Genomic DNA, 13,254 nt, shown 5'->3' with positions numbered 1-13,254 from the left:
ACGTCTTGATGTCCAAATTCTTGACTCGATCATTAGTTTTACCCAAGTCGGCTCTAATGAGAGTCAGATCAACGGCCATGCCATCCACCTTGTGCGTAAGGACTTCATGCTGTTGCTGCATGTCCGCCCGGAAACTTGTAATGGCTCCCAAAATGTCGCTCAGTGTGGGCTCAGAGCCGTCCGGCGAGCCCGAATGCGGGATGTCCTTGGCAGAGGGCCCAGTAACAGGCGGCGTCTTCGGTTGAGTATAGCGCTCAATCCTATTCTGCTGCTGTTGAGATTTGCCGCGGACGCCTCTGTTCGATGTCTTGTCGGGGTCCCCCTTGCCCGCCATATTAGGTCCAAGAGAACAAAGGGCTATGCCAGGCAAGTCCAAGCCCAGGGAGTCGGAGATTTGTCCGGGAAGACAGTAGAATGTCGTCACAGGTCCGCTCCGCTGTCCGGGTAGCACCGCTGTCCAGTACACCTCGCCGCTGATGAAGGCAGGCAGGCACTCCGCAGATCGGCGGCGCGTAGCGGCGGAGTCCGCAGAGACAATGGCACTGAACTGGCATGGAGTCCCACTCGACGTAGCTCAGCGTAGGAGACACCGATTCGGGATCTGAAAACGGTTCTCGCCTCAGTGGGCCATCAGCAACGAGTATCCACCCACGTGGATCAGGATTACGGGCAGGATGATTGCGGAGGATCGGAAGGTCCGCGGAGCTCCGAGCTTATGCGGCCATCTTGGTTGCCCGCGAAGCTCCTCCCCCTGCAGGTACTTTTAAACCATTTTTTTCAAAATAATCAACACCCTCCAACCTAACCTCAGCGCCAGGTGTGGCTGAACCACAAGCATCAAAGGGATCTTCGTGACCAAAGCAGCAACCCACTGAACTATCCATATAAAATGCAGTCCTGTAATATGCTAGTAGACTTTCTTTTCAGGAGGCACATTAACCCTGTGTGCTACTAATGGTGAGAGTCAAAACTTGCAGTAGACAAAACTCCAACCTCTCTGCAGAGAGAGCATTACTCACCAGCCTTATCTTTGACTTACCAAGTCTCATTGTGCTGGAAAAATAAGGTCAGAGGGTACGGAATGTCACTGTCTGCAGACAGCTGCTAAGACAGTGTTGCTTGATGTGGAGACAGGAGTCAGTTGGGACTTTTGGTCTCAACAAATAGACTCAATGGTGTTGTTGCAGTTATGTGACTGCTGCCACAGCTGGCCCGGGCTGAGTCTCAGCAGCAGCTATAATTAATGCTAAAGCCACCGAGCACAGTTATCCCCCAGGCCTTGCCGGCAAGACTGGATCCACACTCCGGTTAACTGGCATAGGTTAACTTTTAATTGAACACCAGGGTGGCACTGTACAGTGTGCAGTAGTGCAGTCAGTCACACTCTAAACTGCCATAACAACGTGCAGACTGTGCTGCTTGCTCAATGGGTGCTTCTATATGGCAACACTTGTGTTTCTTCTGACTGCGAAGAGGGTAAAATATGTGTCCAACCCCCGATGTGTAGAACTTGACGGGTCTGGCATCCACTGTGTAACACAAGCAGAAAAGAAATAACAAAAATGTACCCTAAACAAATAGATAAACATCCAGACCTTAATGATACAATACTTGGTTCCTGCTCTGTGGGAGGAAACAACCAACCAACAGGAGGGTCGAAGAGGAAGGATTGACCAGTAACAAGCAAGGATTTTAAAGGACAGTGAAACAAACAAATGAAAAGCCAGGGAATGATTTTAAGCCCACAAGAGAAGTGTATAATAAAGTATATACAACAGGTCTCGAGCTTGACGTAAAAAAAAGCTCTTGCTGTATGCATCTTATCACTCACTATGCTTACTAAGCACTAAAAAATATATCCCAATAATTAAACTTAGGCATAGTCAGAGCCAGTAATAGATAAATCGGTGAGTAAATACCAGCAATGCTTTATACTGAGAAGAAGGTGGCACAAATGTGAACAATACATAGTGACCAACGCTACCTCAGTTCAACAAAAAGCATGGTGTTAGCGATCTACACCAACGTTAAACAGATATTCATTTGTGTTGGCCGCCCTATGCATGATATTTGAAAAAATTGGATTTTGGGACCACTTTCTGAATGACATCAGATTATAAAATAGAGAACCAAAATATATCTTTAGATTGAAACAAGCAATGCTTAACGCAACGTAGATAAAACACAGCAAGAAGAAACCCGACTGTCACCTTGACTCATCTATATTCAGAGGAACCTTAAATCATTCAAAGAGAGTTTTCCATGCATCTTTTTTGAGAATGCAAAAATGCTTCCTGTGTCTGATAATTTCAACAGATAACTTCTTTAACAAACCCGCAGCCCTGTTAAAAGCTATGATGAGCTTTGCTTCTTATTAAAGTAAAACAAAAGTTGTGTATTGAAAGCAAAAAACTTGGGTGTGATAAATCTGAAATCTCGTAAGGTATCCATTAGCACAATGAATCAACAATGAAGAGCAATTTGAAATGAATATTTTACAATAGAAAGCTGTCAGTGTCGAAAATTGGACTCATTATTTAATTAAACATGATCATTGTAACCAAACTAATGTTTTCATTTAGCTGCGTTCCTTCATACACGCCATTACTGCTGCAAGTGCAATCTTGAGTCAGTCGATTCATTTGAAATGGAACAAATGGCAATGCTTTTTAAACATCTGAGCACCTTGATGAGGTATGACAAAGGCCAGAAGGGCTGATAATAATAATTATTATTGGACACCTCTTTGCCATGCCACTGTCCCGAAATCTTACCACGAATCTAACGTATGAACTTAGGGGCATATTATCAAGGGGTTTTATCTCCGCTTTTTTGGCTTTAAAAGCCAAGAAAGCGAAGATAAAATTATCTCCCTATTACCTAGCTGTCGCTAACACCAGTTAGCGACAGCTAGTAGGAGATAGCGACCATCTTGGGCCCCGCTTTGCATGTCACTGAAATTGATCACAAATGACATGCAAAGTGGGCGTGCCAAGATGTTAGCGACTGGAAACAGTCGCTAACATCGCTATCTCCTATTACCAACTTTTGGAGATATTCGCGCTATAACACCTGCCTCTGAGCAATTCTTAGCCATGTTATCCAATGGTAGGTGGATAACATGGCTAAGAGCATTAGCTCGGTAATGCATGAATATCGCTGACTTTTCAGCAATATTCATGCATTTCGGCCAATTTTTCATCGCTTAGGAGATAAACCTTGATAATAGCAAGGCTCCTAAGCGATAAAAATCGCCGCAGCACGGCGATAAAAATATTGCCGCTAAGCCAACATAGCGATAATTATCGCTAGTTGTTGGTAATATGCCCCTTAGTATCTCCTGAGGTTTAGCCTAATTTTACAGAGGTTTGGTCCCCAAACATTTTAATAAAGTGTCCTTTATAGGTTTATACAATTCATGCCAAGTACAGAAAGATATTCAAAGACAAAATACAGTAGTATAATTGCAATCAATATCTATATGTAGAACAATCGTCTTTTCCTGAAATGTTTTCATAATGTAAAACACCCGCACCCTCATATAAAAGCTTGATATATAAATGGTGCAAATTTTCACTGAGGAGATACTCACTGATCAATTTCAATTTGCAGCAGTCTCTATACATTTACAGAGACGTTTTGGACAGCACTGCAGGTTACACATCAGGTGCTCCGGTGTGCTAGTAAAACCCAAAGCATTGGTAAGAAGAATGGGTTTCCTAACTATGTGGAATTTAGTTGAAGATGTGTAGGAACAGTTCAGTTTTCAGGTCTTTCCTGGAAATCCTGACTTTGGCTTCTTGAATCAATGGTGGGTTCAGTATAGTTCACAGGCTGGGACTCTGGCCTTTCGAGGTACTAGCTTCTTGATTAATGGCTTCATTTTGATCCTGGAGGGCTGCCCGCCGGTACACCAGGTCAGCGAGGCCATGGTCTTCAAAATCCTGTGAGAAGACAATTTGCCAAATGTATAGATTGCTGCCTCCCTGACAGGAATATCTATGCCGCCTGTGCTAAATTGATCATTAATTACAACCAGCCAAAATAATTATCGTTAAACTCTACTCTAGATCTCACATGAGTCATCCAGATTTCCATCTATCCATTCCATAGTTCAGATTTGGGTTTGTCGTCTCAGTCAAATGTTGATACTCCTTTTCGATGCGTTGGGCCTTTTTTTGGGGTCCAGACAATAGCTTGGATCCTACTAAATTTTATTCTTTAATATGTCGACCAGCCCATGCAAAAATCAGTGCTTGATCTCATAGCTGCATTTGACTGAACATTTCAAATGTTCCCCTACTAAAAAATGTTATTAGTGAATTTTTGTTGAATATGTCCCTGCTCTGCCATAAATGCTAATTGTTGGTGTTGTTCTGGAAAGTTCCAGCGACATACTTCAGAACTCTGTCTGAAGGAAGAACACTGGTGGGAGATGCTATAAGGCACATAAGGCCTTTGTGCCACAAAATGCCATTTTGAAGAAGTTTTCTTTAATTTTTCTGGTAATCCTTTCACTTTCAAACAAAAATGGCCTGAGCCTTGAACAATTGTGCTTGAACCGTTCAAATGCTTTGTTTGATGCAGGTCTGTCTGTGGCAGAGACAGACACATCCATTTGAAGAAAGCAGCAATTGAGTGACCGGGCACGTGAGGCGCCCTGAGCCTCGTTTTACCTGTTACTATTTTACTCATTTAAAAAAATCATTGCTTGCAATTTTTAGCCCGAGTGTGCTTCCTATTTGCTTTCTGCGTACATGCTGCTTCTTGTTACAAGCCCCGGTCCGCCGCCTCCATTGTGGGCGTTTGTTTGCGGAGGGTGTGGAGCCCAGCACTTCCGGGCACTGCAGGAAACAGGTTAGCGCCCTTATCTCGCTGTCCTGCCCCTTACTTAATGAGGGAAGGACAGTCGCCGCGCAGTGGGCATGCGGCGCGCCAAAGGCAAGCCCGTCTGCGCCCGTTTGCAACCGGGCGCGGCCAGAGGGGAGAACGCCTGCTCAAAGGAGCTCAAAGGGATCTAACAGTCTTCAGTATACACAAGAACAGCTGTTAAACTGGTGCCCTAAGACTAAAGAAGTATGCACGCGGCAATGATGCCTTATCAGTGTAAGGTATGCCTTTACGACCCCTTAGTTTCTCGGAGTGATGAGAGGGAGGTAAAGAAACTTAACATGTTTCAGGTGAATTGCCGCTCCCTTAAGAAGTATAGATTGGAAATCCATGATCTGCTAATGGACTCCCAACCGGATGTGCTTTTTTTAATGGAGACGTAGCTAGATGAGGCTACCCCCCCGGAGATTCTGGAAGCCCTTCCTCTACATACGGCTTATTGAGAATTGACAGGGGGGCCCAGCGAGGTGGTGGATTAGCACTAGTACATAAACTGGAACTAACTTGCACCCTAGAATCTGTGAATATCACTAATAGTGAAGCAGGTTTCTTCTCTATTAGAGTGTCCCCTAATTACACCATAAACGGCTATCTTATTTACCGCCCTCCAGGGACGTCCACTCATTTCATAAACAGCTTGTTAGAGGTGATGACCCAACCATCACTACGATATAGAAGAGTCCTAATCGTGGGCGACCTGAACCTACATTTCGAGGACGTAGGTTGAAAAGAGGCTCAAAGGGTTATTGCCTCCATGAAGTCTTTGATGTTTAACCTTCTATCACTGACTCCCACACATCAAACTTGATCCGATATTTGCCAACTGGGACGATGTGAAGGCACAGTGCCCCATCAGGGTTCCCTGGTCGGATCACTGCCTTGTACCATTTTCCGTTTTAAGTAGATCTATAGGGATAACATCGAGGAAACCCTCATTCCCCAAACGTAGGAATTGGAAGAAACTTAGCCAAGAAACATTTGAGCTTGCCTTGAAGCATGCCGATCCTCCGTTAAGAGGGACCCTCAATGAGGCTTGGAAAGTTTATGAAGACTGGTTGACCACAGCACTAGACAAAGTGGCACCATGGACGAATAGGGCCCCAGCACTGTGCACTAAATCTGCCCAATGGTTTAATGAGGAATTAAAAGCACCCAAATCCGCTTGTAAAGATCTAGAACGCACTTGGCGTAAAGATTATGGTACCACCCATAAGCTACAATATAAGAACAGTATGACGAAGTATCACAAACTGATAAGGAAAGTGAAAAGAGAATTCTTAAGGGAGAGAATTGAGTCAGCCAAGAATTCTACTAAGAAATTATTCTTAATATACAAGGAGCTGACGGTGCCCAATAGGACAGTGGCCCAAGACACTTTCTCCGAAGAGGTCTGTGAGTCTATTGGAGACCATTTCGTGAAGAAGGTGGAGAAGATATACGCCTCCTTCCCGACAGGGGCTGGTAAGGATATATCTGACCCTGAAGGTAGTATGAGGAATATAGCGGACAAACACTTAAATTGTTTCGAGGTCCCTCCGAGATTGGAATTACTGAGAATTGCGCTCAGCATTTAATCAGGATCTCCCACCAATGCTGCTCCGCCTAAGATTTTTAGGAACCAGCTGGAATTCCTGATTAACCGTATAGATCATATGGCCACTCTCTCCTTTCAGGAAGGCCACATGCCTGCTGACTGGAAAAGGGCTCAGGTTATCCCTATAAAAAAGAAAGCAAATTTAAATATATCTCAATTGGAGAATCTCCGGCCTATTTCGCTCCTTCCCTTCGGAAGTATGTCAGACAAATGCTATGGCATTCTGAAAGCCCTTCGAAAAGCCATGGATCTTCTTCCCATTAAAGCAAGGAAACCCTTGATACACGCCTTAGTCACTCCACACCTGGAATATGGGAATTCTTTGCTTATTGGTCTTAACAAAAAAGGGATCCACCAACTCCGATGTGTTAAAAATGCGGCTGCCAGACTTGTTCTTAATCTGCCCAGAAAGACATCAGGGAAACGAGCTTTAGCTACTCTCCACTGGTTCCCTATAAGGGAACGCATCCTGTTTAAAACTATGTGTATGGCCCATCGCATTGCAGATGGCAAAGCCCCTGTATATCTCCAAAATTTGCTGACCATCTATCGTCCTAAACGCATCCTGAGATCTCTTGGCAGTATGCAATTCCATGTCCTTCGCATTTATAAGCTATAAAGAGAGTGGTCCCTGACCAATAGTGAGTAATTCAAAATGATAAGATAAATATTCATTAACAGTTCTCTTGGTAGGACACTATTGTTTATTCAGATAGTGTTGATACGTTAAACACTGTATTTTTTCATTTCTAGTTATAAATACAAACATATGTTATGTTATGTTATGTTATGTTATGCGTTTTTATTTGGCGCACAGATGCTCCAGCTAAGGAGCATCCTGGCGCCCGACAAGGTAGCTGCACAACACAACTAAAACAAAAGCAGACGTATATACACAAACTAAGGGAATAAAAAGGTTTTCACTGCGCGGCGAAAGGAAAGCAAATCTCTCATAGCGCGAATCGCCGGGGGCAGGGAGTTCCACAGGGCCGCCGCACGCACTCGGAACGAGCGTCCTCCGGCTCTACTCCGCTTGAAGCGCGGCACAACCGCCAGTTCTAGGTCCGCAGATCTTAAGAGTCGCGCAGGGGTGTAGTTGGTAAGGAGGGCCATAAGGATCATTGCTGAGGACCCCTTCAGAATTTTATAGGCGACGCAGAGGACCTTAAACTGGATCCGCTGGCCACCGGGAGCCAATGCAGTGACCGCAGGGTACTAGAGGTAGGACAGAATCTTGGGAGGCCTACCACCGCTCTAGCTGCGGCGTTCTGAATCCTTTGTAGGCGCCCGATCTCTGCCTGATTCAGACCAGCCAGCAAGGAACTCGCATAATCCAGCCTGGAGATGACAGTAGCCTGGATCATGAGTTGCCTAGTGGGGGCATCGAAGAACTTAAGCACAGGACGGAGCCCGCGCAGGATGCCAAAGCAACATGCTGCCGTGCGTTTGGTATGGCACGCAAACGTGAGGGAGGGGTCCAGCCAAACCCCGAGGTTCTTAAGCTCGGCGACTGGGATGGGAGCAGGACCCAACTCCCCAGGCCACCATCTCTCTCCCCATAGATCCGGCCGTCTGCCAAAAACCATGACCTCGGTCTTACTAGAGTTCAGCTGGAGACAGTTGGACGTCATCCAGCTGGCGACCGCCCGCAGTCCTTGTTGAAACCTGGGGGCATCGACTTCGGCATCCCCGCTGATCGTGACCGCTAGCTGGGTGTCATCGATATACATTTTAACAGTGCCCACTGTACAGGGAAGGGGGGAGGGAGTGTTGTGCTCAGGAGTGGTGTGGGTAGGTGGAGTGATAATTCAATTGTACATCACTTTAAACAATTGATGATGGCTTCCCAAGGGAGCCTTGCCAGAATTAATCTTCAATTAAGTATAGCATTTAGTATGACATCATAAATAACAGGTGTACAAAATCACACACTGATTATGTGCAACAATTGATAGTCTATCAATTGTTGCACATAATCAGTGTGTGATTTTGTATAGCACATGATTACCCAGGTCCCTACGACTACCGGGTTGACCCCCTTTCTGTACTCCTTCGCATTTATGAAGCGCGGAAGGGAGGCCGTTCTTTTAGATACTTAGCCTGTAAACAGTGGAGCACACTGCCTATTGAACTACGGATGGAGCCCTCGGAAACAAGGTTCTGCCTGAAACTTAATACTCATCTTTTCCCGAAAAATTTACTCTTTGGAGTTGGGCCATCTGACCTCACCTGCTGCCTGAATTCCTGCCTTCCTTTGGACTGTGCCCATAGCGCGTGACACACTGATTATAGTGTAACCATGCGCTTTACAAATGTTATTATTATTATTATTATTATTATTATTATTATGTCCAGTGTAACGCAATAAAAGTCTTTAACATTTGCAAAAAAACATTTGTTTGACTTACTATTAACCTTACAGGAGAGACTATATCCGAATTGAGCAACACAATTTGAATTTGAGGTGATTTTGATATCACTGTCCAAGACACTAAGGGGCATAATAACATAACAAGAAACAGGGAAAATAATGCTAAGGGCGCTATCACTGGATAATATCGCCTGGTTATCGCGTTATTAACAACGCTAACCGCCTAGGCGATAAAAAAATCCAGCGATAGCGGCATTTTGGGAGGTTATTGCTGGTAATGCAGCGATAAAACTACAAGGATAGGGATATCCTTGTTGATAGCCCATTGTGAATTTAGCCATGTAATCCACCTCCCGTTGGATTACATGGCTAAGTCTGAAAATTAGCAGACGTAAAAAAGCAGCGTTAATAGTGGTTAGCGCTGCTTTTTTGTTTCTAACAGGGTTAGAGTGAAGCTTGATAATATTTTGCTCTGGAACACCCACTTTGCATTTCATTAGAGATGCAAAGGGAAGCTTAGTAAGAAATGGGTGCCACCATGCGATTTTGCATGTTAGCACCCTGTTGTTGATAGGGCGATATTTTTATCTCCGCTTCTTTGGCTTTTAAAGCCAAAAAAAGCGGAGATAAAGCCCTTGTTAATATGCCCCTTAATTTCCTTGCTGTAAACATCAGGTTTGATGCAAGCATATACCCTTTGACAGCTAGTCCCAAGTGCCACTTGCAGTCTGTAGCCAGCATGAAGAGGCAGTTGCTCCTCAATGTAAGCTTTATACAGCACCACACTTCCCATTTTACAACATGCCTTTCACGAAATATCTGAATTGACGTATACATGTTTCTCATCTCTGGGCACCCCAGAGATACCTCGACTGTGGCACGTCTTAATTTAAAATAGCTGCAAAATAAGACTAAGTGAATATGATTTTTTGATGTATTAACTGTACAGCAAGTGTTCCTGCCTATTCCTTATGTCAAGACACAGTGACTATCTCATAAATGAAACATCTCACCAATGAATTGCCTGTTCTGGAATTATGTAAAACCGTTTGATATTAACTGTTACACCAGAATTCATTTTTGAGATAACTTCATCCAATGAAATTCCGTGCCTCATTATAGAAATGTCTCCAATGGTTTCAGATTAGTGAGTGAGTGAGTGGGTCAAGTATGTATAAGTGCAATGGTGGCCTGAGGGCATCTTCATGCTAGTACCAAAAACACAAGAAGAAATTCAAATCGGTGAGATTTCAGAGCTCCACAAAAGGTGCCATTTTTGGTCATCAATCAAAGAATTAAATGCAGAACAGACCAATGTTAAGGAACCAGGGGGGGGGGGAGGCATTTATTTCAAAGCAGGAATAGAAATCAAAAGAAGAGATTGAGACGGGAAATAACATTTCTGTTTTGAATGCATACACAGGGTCCTGTTTCTGTAAAAAGTACATTGAGATAAAGAAAGGTCTAGCACTGAGTCCACAGCAGCACGAGGTGATGATGAAGAGATTGCCAAACACAGCTACACCATGCCAAGATTCAATACCAACCTAATAGCAGTGGCGGCTGCCAGCTATGGAGAGAAGGAAGGGAGGGCAAATGGGGGCAAAAATATATAAGCTAAATTCATGCCGACATGCATTACATTATCGTTTTAAAGTTAGAATGTTTGACTTTAAAACTGCAGTGTAATGCATGTCGGCGATCTAGGGCAATTCTAAACATAATATATATATTTTTTGATGAAATTTAAGACACTTCCCTTGCTGAACGCCTTGCTGCTTCCCAGTGTTCTCTCTGTGGGCCTGGTAACTCCCCTAACTAATCCTGGCCCTGCTCTCAACCAGCTTGAGAGGAATGCCAGGATTGGATGGAGCAGGCTCTTTCAGCGCTACAAAGAGCACTGGAGGCCTTTGCTCGGTCTCAACCCAGCTGTCCAAGACAGCTGGCTTTAGAGGTTTAAAGTGCCTGGATGGCTGTCACAAGATGGCCAACCAAAGCGACATGTGCACTTTAAAGTGCCCAGTCCATCACTTTTCTCCACTGCGGCCTGTCAGCAGCTTCCCTGCCCCCATTCCTGAGACTGTGCTCGGGACGGGAGTTTGCAGAGTCAATGAAAAATAAAATGCTAATAATGTCTATTGACATTTTAGTTTTCATCTGGGGACATTTAAACTAGTGGGGCAATGCTCCTCCGCCTTAACGGAGGAGACGCCCCTGCCTAATAGCCGTGTTTTATACTTTTTTTAACCACTGAATAGTCTGTACATATAGTCACAGGAATCAGATGTTCCCGTATTCTATTTGGACTTTTGACAGATGAATTACATGGTTTTATTTATTTATTTGTTTATTTATTTATTTGCATACTTATGGCATTTACTGGTCAACGCTATTGCACAGCTGCAACAGTTCAACGGGGCACTTTAAGTAAAACACTTTAGATAAAGCATAACTTCATAAAAACAAAATACCTTTGCTTAAACATCATCAACTCTGCAGTTCAGACAGATGGCTATGGAAGGTATGTGTTGAATAGGAAGGTTTTAGACTTTTCACAGATTATCAGACGGTTTGGAATTGTTCTTATGTCCTTGGTCATTTGGTTCTGGAGGTTCGGTGCAAGACGTGCAAATTCCTGTTTTAAGGTTCTAGTTTCTTTTCAGGAAGGGATTTCCAGTGTTAATGTTGCTTTCCCTGTAGTTGCGCCTTGTTTTACTTATTGGTAGCTTGTAAGTCCTGATTGTATTTTTTTTTGTATTGAGCATGCAAAATTGAAATTTATAAACACCTCAACAGTATTGCTGCATTGCTGCTATTTAGTCAGTATTTCTGACATTTGTGTTCAGACTAGTTGCTTCATACAAGATGTCTCATCTTGAAGAGATTGTCGATTTAGGGAGGCCTTTTAGGTTGAAGTTGAGACTGGCTAAATGTTAGAGAGCAAGTGTTTGGACCAAAGTTCCGAAGTCCTTTAGAGGGAAAGATTTTTTTAAATGTTTTTCAGTAAGTGTCATTAGTAGGCAGTGGATTTCAAGAAGGTGGTGAAGTGATAATTGAAGGAAAAATACCTGTTAATAAAGTTCAAAAGACCTTTATTCGAATTTCATAAAATTCATAAAAGTACCGCAGTTAAAAAAAAAACAACAATTCATTTACATTATACATTGTTACAGAAATTTTATAATTAAAAATGTCATAGTTTAGGATATAATACAGTTCAGCTCTATTAAGACTAATTTCAGGGATTTTCCATCATTTTGCGCACTCGTGTTATCAGTCTCAGAAAAGTACTAGTGCAGAAAATTAGTTCATCAGAATCCAGGGAAACCAACATTCTATAGCACTCATTAAGTGAGAGTGGTCTATGTTTCTTAAAATAAGGAGTTAAAAACCATTTAATATATCTAAGATAAAATTTACAAAAGAATAGGAAGTGCAAATCATCCTGTGAACTGACACCATCGCAGGGGCACGGGTTATAGTCAATGCTATGTCGGTAACCCAATGGGAAAGACAACAGAAATTTCACTGAACCCGCTCTTAAGCGAAACAGAAGTGATCTCTCCCAGCTAGTCATAGGTAGGGAGAGATAGGGCGGGAGTGGTTGTCTACACAGTTCATTCCTATCCTAAACTATGACATTTTTAATTATAAAATTTCTGTAACAATGTATAATGTAAATGAATTGTTGTTTTTTTTTTTTAACTGCGGTACTTTTATGAATTTTATGAAATTCGAATAAAGGTCTTTTGAACTTGAACTTACCTGTTAATCGAGAATCCAAGGGATTAAGCTGTTGGTGCTAGATTAGGGGTAATTTCTAAGGATTTCAGCATTTCCAGCCAATTTCCAAGGATAGAGGAAGATATTTTTGGGGGAAAGCTCAGTGTGTATTGGCTCTTAGGGTTACATTTTTTAGTAAAGGCAGCTGTACTCTATGCACTTTGAAGGAAACATTCCAAGTTGTAGGCCTCCGATGGGCTGGAGGTTCTCAGATAAAGCTATAATCTACGCACTGATGTAGAGTGACATTTTTATCTTACATCATGATAGCTAATGGGGACATGTAAAGGATGAATAATGTGATGAGAGTGAAGAACCTGGTGGAAACTCAACAACTCAGAATGGAGGTTCATGATTTGAATTATTTTATTTATTTATTTTATTTATTTTATTTTGAAAGTTTTATATAGCGCGAACAAGATCTTCGCAGATATCAGAGCGCTTTACAGAGGAGGGGAGCATGTATACGCAGATACATCAATCATGTTAGAAGTACATCGAAGTGGTATCATAACACAATCAAATAAATCAATTTCAGAGTCAACATAAGATATGTTGGATATAAGATACATAAGATACAAGGGTTCGAACAAGTAGTACAGATGAGTATCGAGTC

The sequence above is a fragment of the Lissotriton vulgaris genome, chromosome 2_1, assembly GCF_964263255.1.
Source record: "Lissotriton vulgaris chromosome 2_1, aLisVul1.2, whole genome shotgun sequence".
In the NCBI taxonomy this organism is placed as follows: Eukaryota; Metazoa; Chordata; class Amphibia; order Caudata; family Salamandridae; genus Lissotriton; species Lissotriton vulgaris.
This window is presented reverse-complemented; position numbering follows the sequence as displayed.